A 10,598-nucleotide genomic window follows, 5' to 3' on the forward strand; every position below is an offset into this window, starting at 1 on the left:
GTAGCTCAGTGGATTGAGAGTCAGGCACTTCCCAGCTGTGTGACCATGGGCAAGTCACTTGACCCCCATTGCCTACCCTTACCACTCTTCTGCCTTGGAGCCAATACACAATATTGACTCCAAGAGAGAAGGTAAGGGTTTTAAAAAAAAAAGAAATGGGAGATTTCATTTTTGAAGAAGAAATAAATTATAATAGACTTCCTGTTAGAGGGCAATTAACTTCATCTGTTTGTCTCAGTTCCTTCAATTATAAAATGGGTATAATAATAGCATCTACCTCCCAGAGTTGATGTGAAGATCAAATGAGATATTTGTAAAGTACTTAGAACATTGCCTGGAAAATAGTAGATTCCATATAAATGCTTACTCCATCTCTCTAGACCCAGCACCCTATCCACACAAACAATTGGCTGTCCTGTTTCTGGGAGTCGCCCAGGCTCCTTTTTCTCTTTCTTCATATTTTCTTCTCCTGCTTCCTTAAGGAACCTCAGTAATTACACTATTAACTGCTAGGGTTAATGTAGAAATTTTTCTTCTTGAAGGCATGCTTCAGGAGGAGATGCACTGTTGGTGTACTGAGGCAGAGGGAGAAATGTTTTTTACAGATGAGACATCATTACAAATGATAGATGGGTTCTACAGTAACATTAGTCCTGTATAAGGATTATATAATGTTGTTTCTTTTGCTTGACTCTCTTCTTAGAAGGTAAGGTAAGGATTTTAGAAAAAGAAATAAAGCATTTACCAGAAGACCACTAGCTTTAGTCTCTATACAAAAAGAATTTAAAACTTATGGGATACCATGAACTTGAAAATTTAGGTTCCGACATTTGAGACTAGAAAGTCCAGGCTTAAGAAGTAGAAACAAAGAAAAGAAAATAATAAAAAACAAGGTAAAATTCTAACTCACATAACTGACCAAAATATATAATGCTTTTTTTTTTTAAATCAAAGAATGAAAAAGTAGAGAACTGAAGATGGAAGAGAGCTGGGGAAGGGTAGATCTACCTTATGTATGTATTTCCGGGTAGTGTTGAGTGGGGAAGATCTCATAAAAGCCCACAGTTCTCCTCCTACTGCAACTCTATGGTTGCTTATAATAGTGTTGAGGGCTGGTGTGGTGATTGACTCCAGGTACTTTCTGAAGGGACAACTCCCTTGGACCACCTTTAATATTCTTGGAAACCAGCTGCTTTTAAGTTTGTAGTATTAAATGTTATGCCTGACTTTCAAGGCATTCATATCCAAGGATGTAGACTAATAGTAGTTGGCATTTATAGAATGCTTTAAGGTTTGCAAAGCAAGTAATGGTGTCCAATGTTTCTCTCTTCCCACTTGAGACTTACATGCAAGTACTAAGGGTATTTATTATTTATTATTAGCCCCATTTTACAGATAAAGGAACTAAATAAAGCTCAGTGATTTGCCAGGATTACACATCCAATAGTCTAGTCAAATCAACAAGCATTTAAGTATCTCCTATGTGCCAGACATTGTGATATACACACTAGAGATGCAAAGAAAGGGAGGAAAACAACTCCTTCCTCAAGGTTTTTTCCATTCAAAATGGGGAGAGAACATGCAAACAACTACATACAAACAGGTATCTCCAGTATATAATTCCAGCTACCTGACAACTAAGACTGATAGATCCTGTTGGTTTAGGAGTTCTGAGCTAAAGTGGACTCAGACAATAGAGTGAATACATCATTGGGATGGTGAGCCCTCAGGAAAGAGAGTGGACATTGTCTAAGCAAGGGGAAACCAGTTCAGATCAGATAATGGAGATCAGAATGGGACTCGACCATGAGTAGCTCCTGTGCTTCTAATCTAGGAGAAATGTGACTCAGGATTTTTTTTTAATGTATAAGATAATTAGAGATCATTTCAAAAGGAAAGCACTAGCTTTGGGAAAGGTTTCCTGGAGAAGGTGTGATGTCAGAATTAAGACATGAATTCTACTCTTCTTGACTTTTGAGGTCAGCATTCTATCTATTATTTGGCTGCTTTAGACTAACTAGTCCCTAAAGTCCAATCATACTTCACACAGCATCCTGACCATCTATTAATCTACTCCCTTTGGCCTCATTTACCATTCCTTCTGACCAAAGTGCATCTCTCTGGCCACCATTCCAGGTCACTACTCCTAGATGTATGTTATTACCTCTTTCTTACCAAACTTTCCCTTAGATTATAAACACCTTGATGGGAGGGACTGCTTTTGTCTTTCTTTGTCTTTATATCCCTGTGGCTTTTTCATTCATTCATTCAAGTTGTCCTAGTGAGACTACAAATGACTTATTCTTTATATAAGTATAAAGAACTTGCCTATTTAAAGTTATCTTGAATCTAGAGGTTGAAGAAACACTGAAATAAAAAGAAAATACAGGCCCTAAGAACCTTTGAAAAGAGTTGACTAATTATTGATGAATTGGTGTAAGGAGTAAACAGTTTCACTTCCAAAAAGGATGTATGAACAGAACTCCATAAAGAAAAAGTCTTTGCAATATATTTCAGTTCTATAAAAGAAAAAATGTCCAAGGAAAAATATTATTATTAAAAATATGGCTAATTTTTAATGAAAAAAAAACTAGTGATTTTCAAGATTGGTGCTGGATTGATATTTATATTAAGGAAAGCATTAGAAAGCCACATTTTAAAAAGGCAGACTTCCTCTTTAGTAATGGATGATTACTAAGTCATTTCATTAAGCCAAATTATGAATTTGCTTTTCAATTAAATGTCTCATCACTGTCATAGCTGTGATGTGTGTATTTCCATTTTCCAACTTCATGTTGGCAGAAACATCAAAAAGGTTCTGATTAGGTCTAATAGCCATCCTCAGAGTAAGGTTATTGTTTAGTCCTATTGTGTCTTGTATCATTTGGCAGGTACTGGGTCCTGAAATTTTCATGGGTATCTATGGATCTAAACCAAGAAAGGGGTAGAGGGAGGAAGGTAGAAAAAGGAAGACCACAACAAATGGCATTTAAATAATAAATGGGCAGGCACATTTCCGTAGGCATATTTTAAAAGGCATCCTACTGTAACTCCTACCCTCCCCACCAAAATCACAGAAAGAGAAAATAACACTTCCCAGAGACTAGGAAATTATTTGACCCTTTGAGAGAGTTCACATAGAACTGTGGGAGTTTCAAATGAGTAGAGGGATATTTATTTTCCTGGCCCGTCAACAAATCATGTCCCATCATTGCCAGGCACTGCCTCAATCTTTTTCATCCTCCACACCCCACTGGGTGGGCAATGGGCAATGTACCATACAGAGTCCTCAAAAGCTAGCTCTGTCTACTCCTCCCTCTTCCTCCCTCCCTCCCTCTCTTCTAAAGCTGGCTTCTGTGGGAGATTCTCTGATGATTCATTCATCTTGCAGGCGGTTGCCGCTCCCCCACCTTCCCCCCGCACCCCCCCCCAACCCCAAGTAAGAAAGAGACAGTTTGCCACTACTGGGTTGGCCAGGCAGTTCCTGCCCAGCTGCGCTCCCCTCCCAGGGCCCGAGATGGAAGGAGAGGTTTTGGGGAAAAAAACAAACAAACTGCTGGACTCTTTGAGTCTACTCTCGGCGTAGCTCGGTCCTCTCGGGCCACCTCCTATGCGTTCGTTCCTTCAGAGGGGCTGTTTCACTCCGTTTGTAGCCTGCCTCCTTCCACACCCCGCGCCCAGGTTACAGCTCAGTCCTCGATCTGTCCATCCCATTCTCCTTCAGGTAATGAGCTGGCCAGCCGGCCTGCCAGACACCCACCCGCTCTTCACTGGCCCAGCCCCTTCCCCTAGGCTGCGCATCCCTTGGTCACAGTCACCAAGATCCCCAGGCAGTTTCCCAGCCTTTCATCACAGTAGCCTCGCCCAGAGCGGGTTGCTCCTTTCCTCCAAGTCCAAGAGTGTCTCCTCCCCTGCTTAGAATCGACATCCCCCCTAGATCGCCCTCCCCCCCCCCCACCCTTAGGGGCGTCCCTTTGCCTGTCCACATCTTCCTTTTCCTAGTCTTCCTCTTCCTCCTCCTCTGCCTTCCTCTCTTCCTCACAGAACCTTATCCAGCAGCCTGGGGCAACCCTCTCCTCTCCTCCAGCCCAGCTCCAGCCTGCCCAGTCTCCCCTCCTCTCCCCGTGCGCCTTCCTCTGTCTCCCTTGGCCCCTCCCTCGGAGGGTGGGGAGAGGTGGATGCAGGAGCTAGAAGGGAGGGGAGGGGAAGAGGCGGGGTAGGCGGCCGGGGGGTGGGGGAGTGCCTGACTGCCCCCGCCTCCTAGAGTGAGTGACTGGCCGAGGAGGTTTCTCTCGGTCTCCCTCGCTCCCTCCTCTCTTCCCTCCCTCCCTCCCGCCCGCCAGCTCCCGCTTGCTCCCTGCCCACTCCCCAGGAGAGGACGTTCCGCGCTGCTGCTGCTGCTGCTGCTGTTGCTGCTGCTGTTGCCGCCGCCGCCGCCGCCGCGGCTTCGTTCACACTTTAGTTGGGGATCTGTGTGCGTGTGCGTGTGTGTGTCTCACAGTTTCAGGAAAGCTGCCCGCGCGCCTCCCCCTCCCCACGCACGGAGCCCGGCTGGGGCGCTTTCGGCTTTTACTCCAAGCAGCAGGGGACGAGGGGGCGACCAATACACACAGAGGGGAGGAGGAGGAGGAGGAGGGAGGAAGAAAAAGAAGGAGGAGGGGAAGGGGCGGGGGGCGGGAGGCTTGCCACCTTCAGCCCCCCCCCAAGCGCCCAAGGTAAGTGGGAGCTTCATCCCGGGCCCTGGGGCGGGCGGAGTTGGCGGTGGAGCCAGCCCACGGCAGCGCTGTCCGGGCATCCCGGGCTTGGCAGGCTGGCAAGGAGGGAGGCAGGCCGGCCTGCCTGCAGGGTGTCTGCCGCCCGGAATGGATGGGAGCAGCGGTGGTAATGCTGCTGCTGCTCCTGCTGCAGCTGCAGCTGCAGGGGGGTGAGAAGCTGGGGGGGTGGTTGCTGGAAAGAAGGGGTTGGGATGCTGCTGACGACTTTCGTCACGTTGAGGCCTGGGTGGTTTGTGTTTAGACACCCCTCCCTTCCCACCCCCACGTCCCCGCCGCCCTCAGCCTTCTTCCTCTCCGAGCATTGCATGTAGCACCGTAGTTTGCAAGCTGGAGCCAGGAGAGTGTGGAGGGGAAGAAAATCCAGATTCTTACCATAGTCCCTCTGACCCTTCTCTCTTGCTTGTATCTGTTAATGCATTTCTTGCAAGGTGGTGTAATTTTTAGGATTCCTAAAGTTTTTACCTTTTGTTTAAAAAGGAGGCTTATTTCCATGCATCTATTTTTCTCCCATCATATATAATTCATGCCCCTTTGAGGAAGCCTGGGAGATTGGGCTTGATTCGGGGAGTGGAGTGCTTGGTTATTGTACAGGGAACAGATTTCATTTCCCTCTGCAGTTTTCAAAGTGTCGCTGCCTTTACTCAGCTGGATAATGTCCTTCCCTTGTTGGCAATCCTACACTCCCCCCCTTCACCCCACCCCATCCCCACAGAGAGGATGCTTCTTTACACGCTCTGTGTGTGAGAGAGGTCGTTTGTTTTGCAGGGATCTGATCTCTCATTCATTCACATTCTTCATTCGAATCATGCCTCAGACATGATGATATTTTGGGGGGTAACTCTTTCTTTCCCCCAAGGGCTGCATGTAGAAGATATAAACATGCATGCACATTAATCTTGAGCCTTGGCACATACAAGAGAAGAGAAATCCTTTTTTTAGTGGAAAACTGATGGCCTGGGAGCCGTTTTCCTTTGCATTTACTGAGAATTGTTTTGAAAAGAGAATATTAATAGGCAGAGGGAAAAAAAAGTGCCATAAGTTCTGCAGTTGAAGGCATCCCTGTAAATACTGCTTCTCAGTAAGCCCAACCTGTGAGATATAAATATATTTATACATTTATACACACATGTATAGATACACATACATACACACCCAGTTCACTCAGTGAGTGCCAGTTTAAGTAAACCAACATGTTTATATGTTGTAGTAGTTTTTAAGAGGGATGACAGTCTTGTAAGCTTGGTAGAAAGAGCTTGGCTTTGGAGTTAGAATATTCAGGTTCCAGACTCAGTTAGGTCACTTACTATTTGTGTGACCAAGTCACTTTTAGCTCTCTGAGTCTGTTTCCTCTAATGTAAGAGGAGGATAATAATACACTATCTACCTCACAGAGTTGTTGTGAAGAAAGCTCTTTATAAACCTTACGTTATTTTAAGGGTTTGGGGTATGGACAGCATTGAGACTGACAGCTACTTGGTAGTGGGTCATACAATGGAAACCTCATCCTAATACAGTGGTAGGCTCCTTCTCAAGAGACTTGTTTTAGAGGAGAGTAGAATTTAATCACAGGTTCATAGATTTTTTTTTTAAGATTTGGAAGAGATCTCAGAGGTCAGCTAGTCTAAGCCCCTGGTTTTACAATTGAGGAACCATTACTTCTTATTTGAAAAGAAGACAGTATTTCTTAAGGACCTTTGATGATGTTTACTATTTAGTTGTTTTTAAAAATCTGTAATTCTATATAACCAGTTTTATATCTAAGAAGTCCTGCATTTCTTTCTGTTTGCTAGAAGTCTGCATCTTTGCAGAACTTGAACCTAAAACTGAAGTCATCATTCTCTCCCTCTCTCCTAACCTCTTCCTAGTTTCTGTTGCTGGTATCTTCCCAGTCACCCGTGTTGAAAACCTCAGTTATCTTTCACTCCTTACTCACTCCTTCCACATCTCGTCATTCTGCCTCTTCAGTCTTTCTTCCATCTGTCCCATCATTTCACTCACACTACCAGGGCCCTTGTTCAAGCCCTCAATAATTTTCACCTGGAATATTATCATAAGGCTAATTGGGCTTCCTGCTTTTATTCTATCTTCCACACAGCTGCCAAAATAATCTTCCCAGTACATCTCACCATGCCATTCTACTGCTTAAATTTTTTAAAGGCTTTGCCTTGCCTGTAAAGTTCAAACTCCTTATCCAAGCATTGAAGGATCTCTGCTTTCTGACTTCATTCTGTATTTCTAGCGATTACCTTCCCATCTTTATTTGACATTATTCATTTTCACACATTCCCTGAGTTCCAGCCAAAATGGACTGCTAACTCTTCCTCCATCTGTCCTTTTTCTCCCCCTAGGCATTCATGAAGGCCATCCCCTTACACACCTCTGATTTGAACTTTTCTTCCTTTAAAACCCAGGATCAGTTGCTACTTTTTTCCTGTATGATTCTCTGATCCCTTCCAAATGAAATTAATCTTTCCCTCCTCACATTTTCTCATAGTACTTACCCTGGCTCTCTTCTTTGCCTCTGTCCCATTCTTGTCTTGTTTCATACTTTTTTGTGTGTATATCTAATGGCACCCCAATTAGATTATGATTTCCTTTAGGAACAGGAGTATTCATTTTCAATTTTGTATTCCCAGTACCTAGCCTTGCAAATAGTAGATCCTTCATCATAAATGAGCTGAACATCCATATGTATATTGTGCCAGCTAGTATGATAGTATAGAGTTGAATGTTTAGTGGGGAATTATGATGAGTATAAAAGGCAGTGTGATGTGGTGATTAGAGAGTTGCATTGAGTTCACAAAGTCCCTGCCTTTTATACAGACTGGACCAGTGACTTAATTTCTTAGCACTTTAGATAACTCTCCAAGACTAGAAATTGCAAGGTATTGGCTTGAAACGATAGAGTTTCCTCACTGGGGAGTTAATGGGTTCTGTCCTTACCCCTAAGACAGGTGTGCAAGCAACTATAATACAAAACAATGGCTGGCCAATGCCAAAAGAAGTATAGAGTGTTGCAGCAATTCAGAGAAGAGAGAAATCACTTCTAGGTAGAAGGGATCGAGGAAGGCTTTGTGGAGGAGGCTGGCTTTGAAATTGGTTCTTGAAGGATGGATCAGATCTTGATAGGTCATTCCAAGTGAGAGCAAAGAGTCTGGGCAAAAGAGAACCGCTCATGGCTAATCAGGGATCAAGCCTTGTCTTCAGTCTCCTCCATTTTACTTATATTTGTTTCTTCTTCTCTCTATTGCCAACTGGTACAGTACAGAACAGGCCCTTATCATCTACCCAGATTTAGGCATTTTCCTCTTTATAGGTCTATGCCCCCCTTTACTCATTATTCCCCTAACTCATTATTCATAATCATATCACTACTAGACTAATCTTCTTTATGCACATATCCTGACATGTCACTTTTATTCTAAAATATATTGAATGGCACTGTATTGTCTAATAACTAAAGTTCATACTACTTGGTGTGGAATTCAAGGCCCTTCACAGTCTATTGCTTCCCTCCCTCATCAGACTTTCCTGATATTAGCCCTCTCCACATATTCTATGCTTCAGCCAAACTGGAATATCCCATGTCCCCTGAAATAAATTCCGTGCACGTAGTAGGTACTTATTAATGTTTATTCTATTCCATTTCTCTTTCCCTGATTCCACCCTGAGGACATCTCAGGGCACCTTCTTGCCTCTATATTTTTTCTCTAAACCTAGAAAGACCTTTGGGGAAAGCCTGTTAAATTTCTACCCACCCACTCCTCCATGAAGCATAACCTGTTCTCCCTGTGTAACCACCTTTCCTATGGATTTCGTGATGCATTTAGCAATTAATATCTTATATGATAAACACTTCTGTATGTCTTATCCTCCCCCCACCAGACATTCCATTCCATATAGATGGAGACTATGTGTTACCTCAATTTTCTATCTTCTTCATTGCCTAGGACAGTGTTCTATGTACAGGGTGTTCTAAAAGTCTTACTGTAGTTTTTAAGCCTTAATAACTTAAAATTCATGGAGATTTTTGGAATGCCCTCTATAATGGTTTTTGAATTAAACTGCTTGCTAAATTGAAAGCAATTGAGGTTTTTTGTAGGGGAAAAAATAGTGGTTAGGAAATAATGGAAGATAAAGTTGGAAAGGCACATGGAAGTCAAAACATGGAAGATCTTAAAGACTAGGTTAAAGGCTTTTAAACTTACTTCAGTAGGCAACAGAGAGCCATAAGAATTTTAACTGGCTGAATGACATGACCCAAGTTGGCAGCTGTGCATAAGATAGGTTGGAAGGGAAAGAGAGTAGTGGATGTAGGGAGACCTAAGGCAAAAGATAGGATGACTTTTGTGAATTTGGTCTTTATTCAATAAAAACTGAATTGAGACTGACACCCTTCCCCACTTCCCCCTAATTTCATACTTTCTGCTGTGACTGACCCCTGCAGACTTGAATGAATACTTTGCTCAGCTTGGTCATCCAGTTGTGTTTTTGTTTTCATCTCTTTGCAAAGTACAGTACAACGTGCCTGTCATTAGAAACACTTAATGCATTTCTTTCCACTGAACAAACAGAAGAGCTGGAACTTGACCAAATATAGTAGGTGCAGCCCATCCCAGAATCCTACCAAGGCCAAAAGCTCCATGAACTGCTTTTGGTGTTCAAAGAAAGACAGTGGGTGCAGGTCCTGATGGTGGCACCTTTTTTTTCTGCCAGGAAACTCAAGAACAAGAAACATGTCTTTGGTTGGTAAGGGTGGGCTCTAACATCCTTTTCTTTTACATAGACCCTAGAAGCTTAGAGTTCATCTAGGCCACCCTCTTCATTTTACAGATAAGTAAACTAGGACCCAGCAAGGCTAAGTAACTTGCCCAAGGTCACACAGTTATAAGAGAGGTCTTTGGACCAAGGCCCTCTGACTCCAGAGAGAGGATTCTCTTCCCTGTACTCCATTATGGGTTCCAATAATCCTACTTCTCCTTTAATACTGATTTACCATCTCACCTTGTGAAGAATAAACCACTAGCGCTTTCTTAATTCATTTTATCTAGTAAAAAGTAAACATCTCTAAGTCCCATTTTGCAATCTGACATAGATGTAAAAAACTTTACTCTCTGAGGTACTCAGGTCCCTACAATGTAAGTAGAATATAAACCAAGGGATTGACCATTCATATGTAGTCATAATTATTTTCTTATATTATGTTATTATATATTATTTTAATATGTTGTTTTCTTATGTCATTTAGCATGTTGTTATTTTCTGGCCAGTTCTATACTTTTCAGAAGCATGCTATAGATCTCATTTTGATGTCTAACATGTATATTCTCTATTTCCTTCGATAAATTATTAATAAATATGCAAGGATACTAGATTGAGATTAATCTCCATGGTGCTTCTTTGCCATACTATGTTTACTATACAATTCTTTTTTGCTTGTGGATTTTAAATGGGGGGTAGAGTCTGAGCTCGTGATTTTTTTATAGGGAACTTCCAGTGTATAAATTTCTCTCATCTATACCCATTTTCTGTTCTCTGATAAACTAATAGAATGGATTGATCTAGAGCTGATAGGAATTTTATTGGACATTAGTCTAAATTCCTTAATATTGCAGAAGAGGAAACTGTATCCCAGAGAAATTAATTGACTTGCTTAAGGACATACAGGTGATAGAATTGGAACTCAAATCTTATTTCATCCTATGACTTCAAGTTCATTGGTCCTCCCTCCCTCCCCCACCCCTCTCTCTCTCCCTCTCCTTCTCTCCCCCTGACTCTCTCTCTCTCTCTCTCTCCCTCTCCTTCTCTCCCCCTGACTCTCTC

General features: G+C 42.7%; 1 protein-coding gene across 2 annotated transcripts in view; it reads left to right on the top strand.

Moving 5' to 3' along the window:
* Positions 1 to 4,451: 4,451 nt before the first annotated feature.
* Positions 4,452 to 10,598, top strand: part of C4H1orf21 (chromosome 4 C1orf21 homolog) — a 281,887-nt gene continuing 275,740 nt past the window's right edge. Inside the window, exon 1 of one of the 2 annotated variants that reach the window (XM_044673301.1) lies at positions 4,452 to 4,474. The gene's annotated coding sequence lies outside the window, so the exon portion shown is untranslated. Of the gene's footprint in view, positions 4,475 to 4,672; positions 4,716 to 10,598 lie in introns of those variants that run through there. The other variant, XM_044673300.1, reaches the window with a different exon arrangement.

This window comes from Gracilinanus agilis, chromosome 4 (genome assembly GCF_016433145.1).
Source record: "Gracilinanus agilis isolate LMUSP501 chromosome 4, AgileGrace, whole genome shotgun sequence".
Taxonomy (NCBI): Eukaryota; Metazoa; Chordata; class Mammalia; order Didelphimorphia; family Didelphidae; genus Gracilinanus; species Gracilinanus agilis.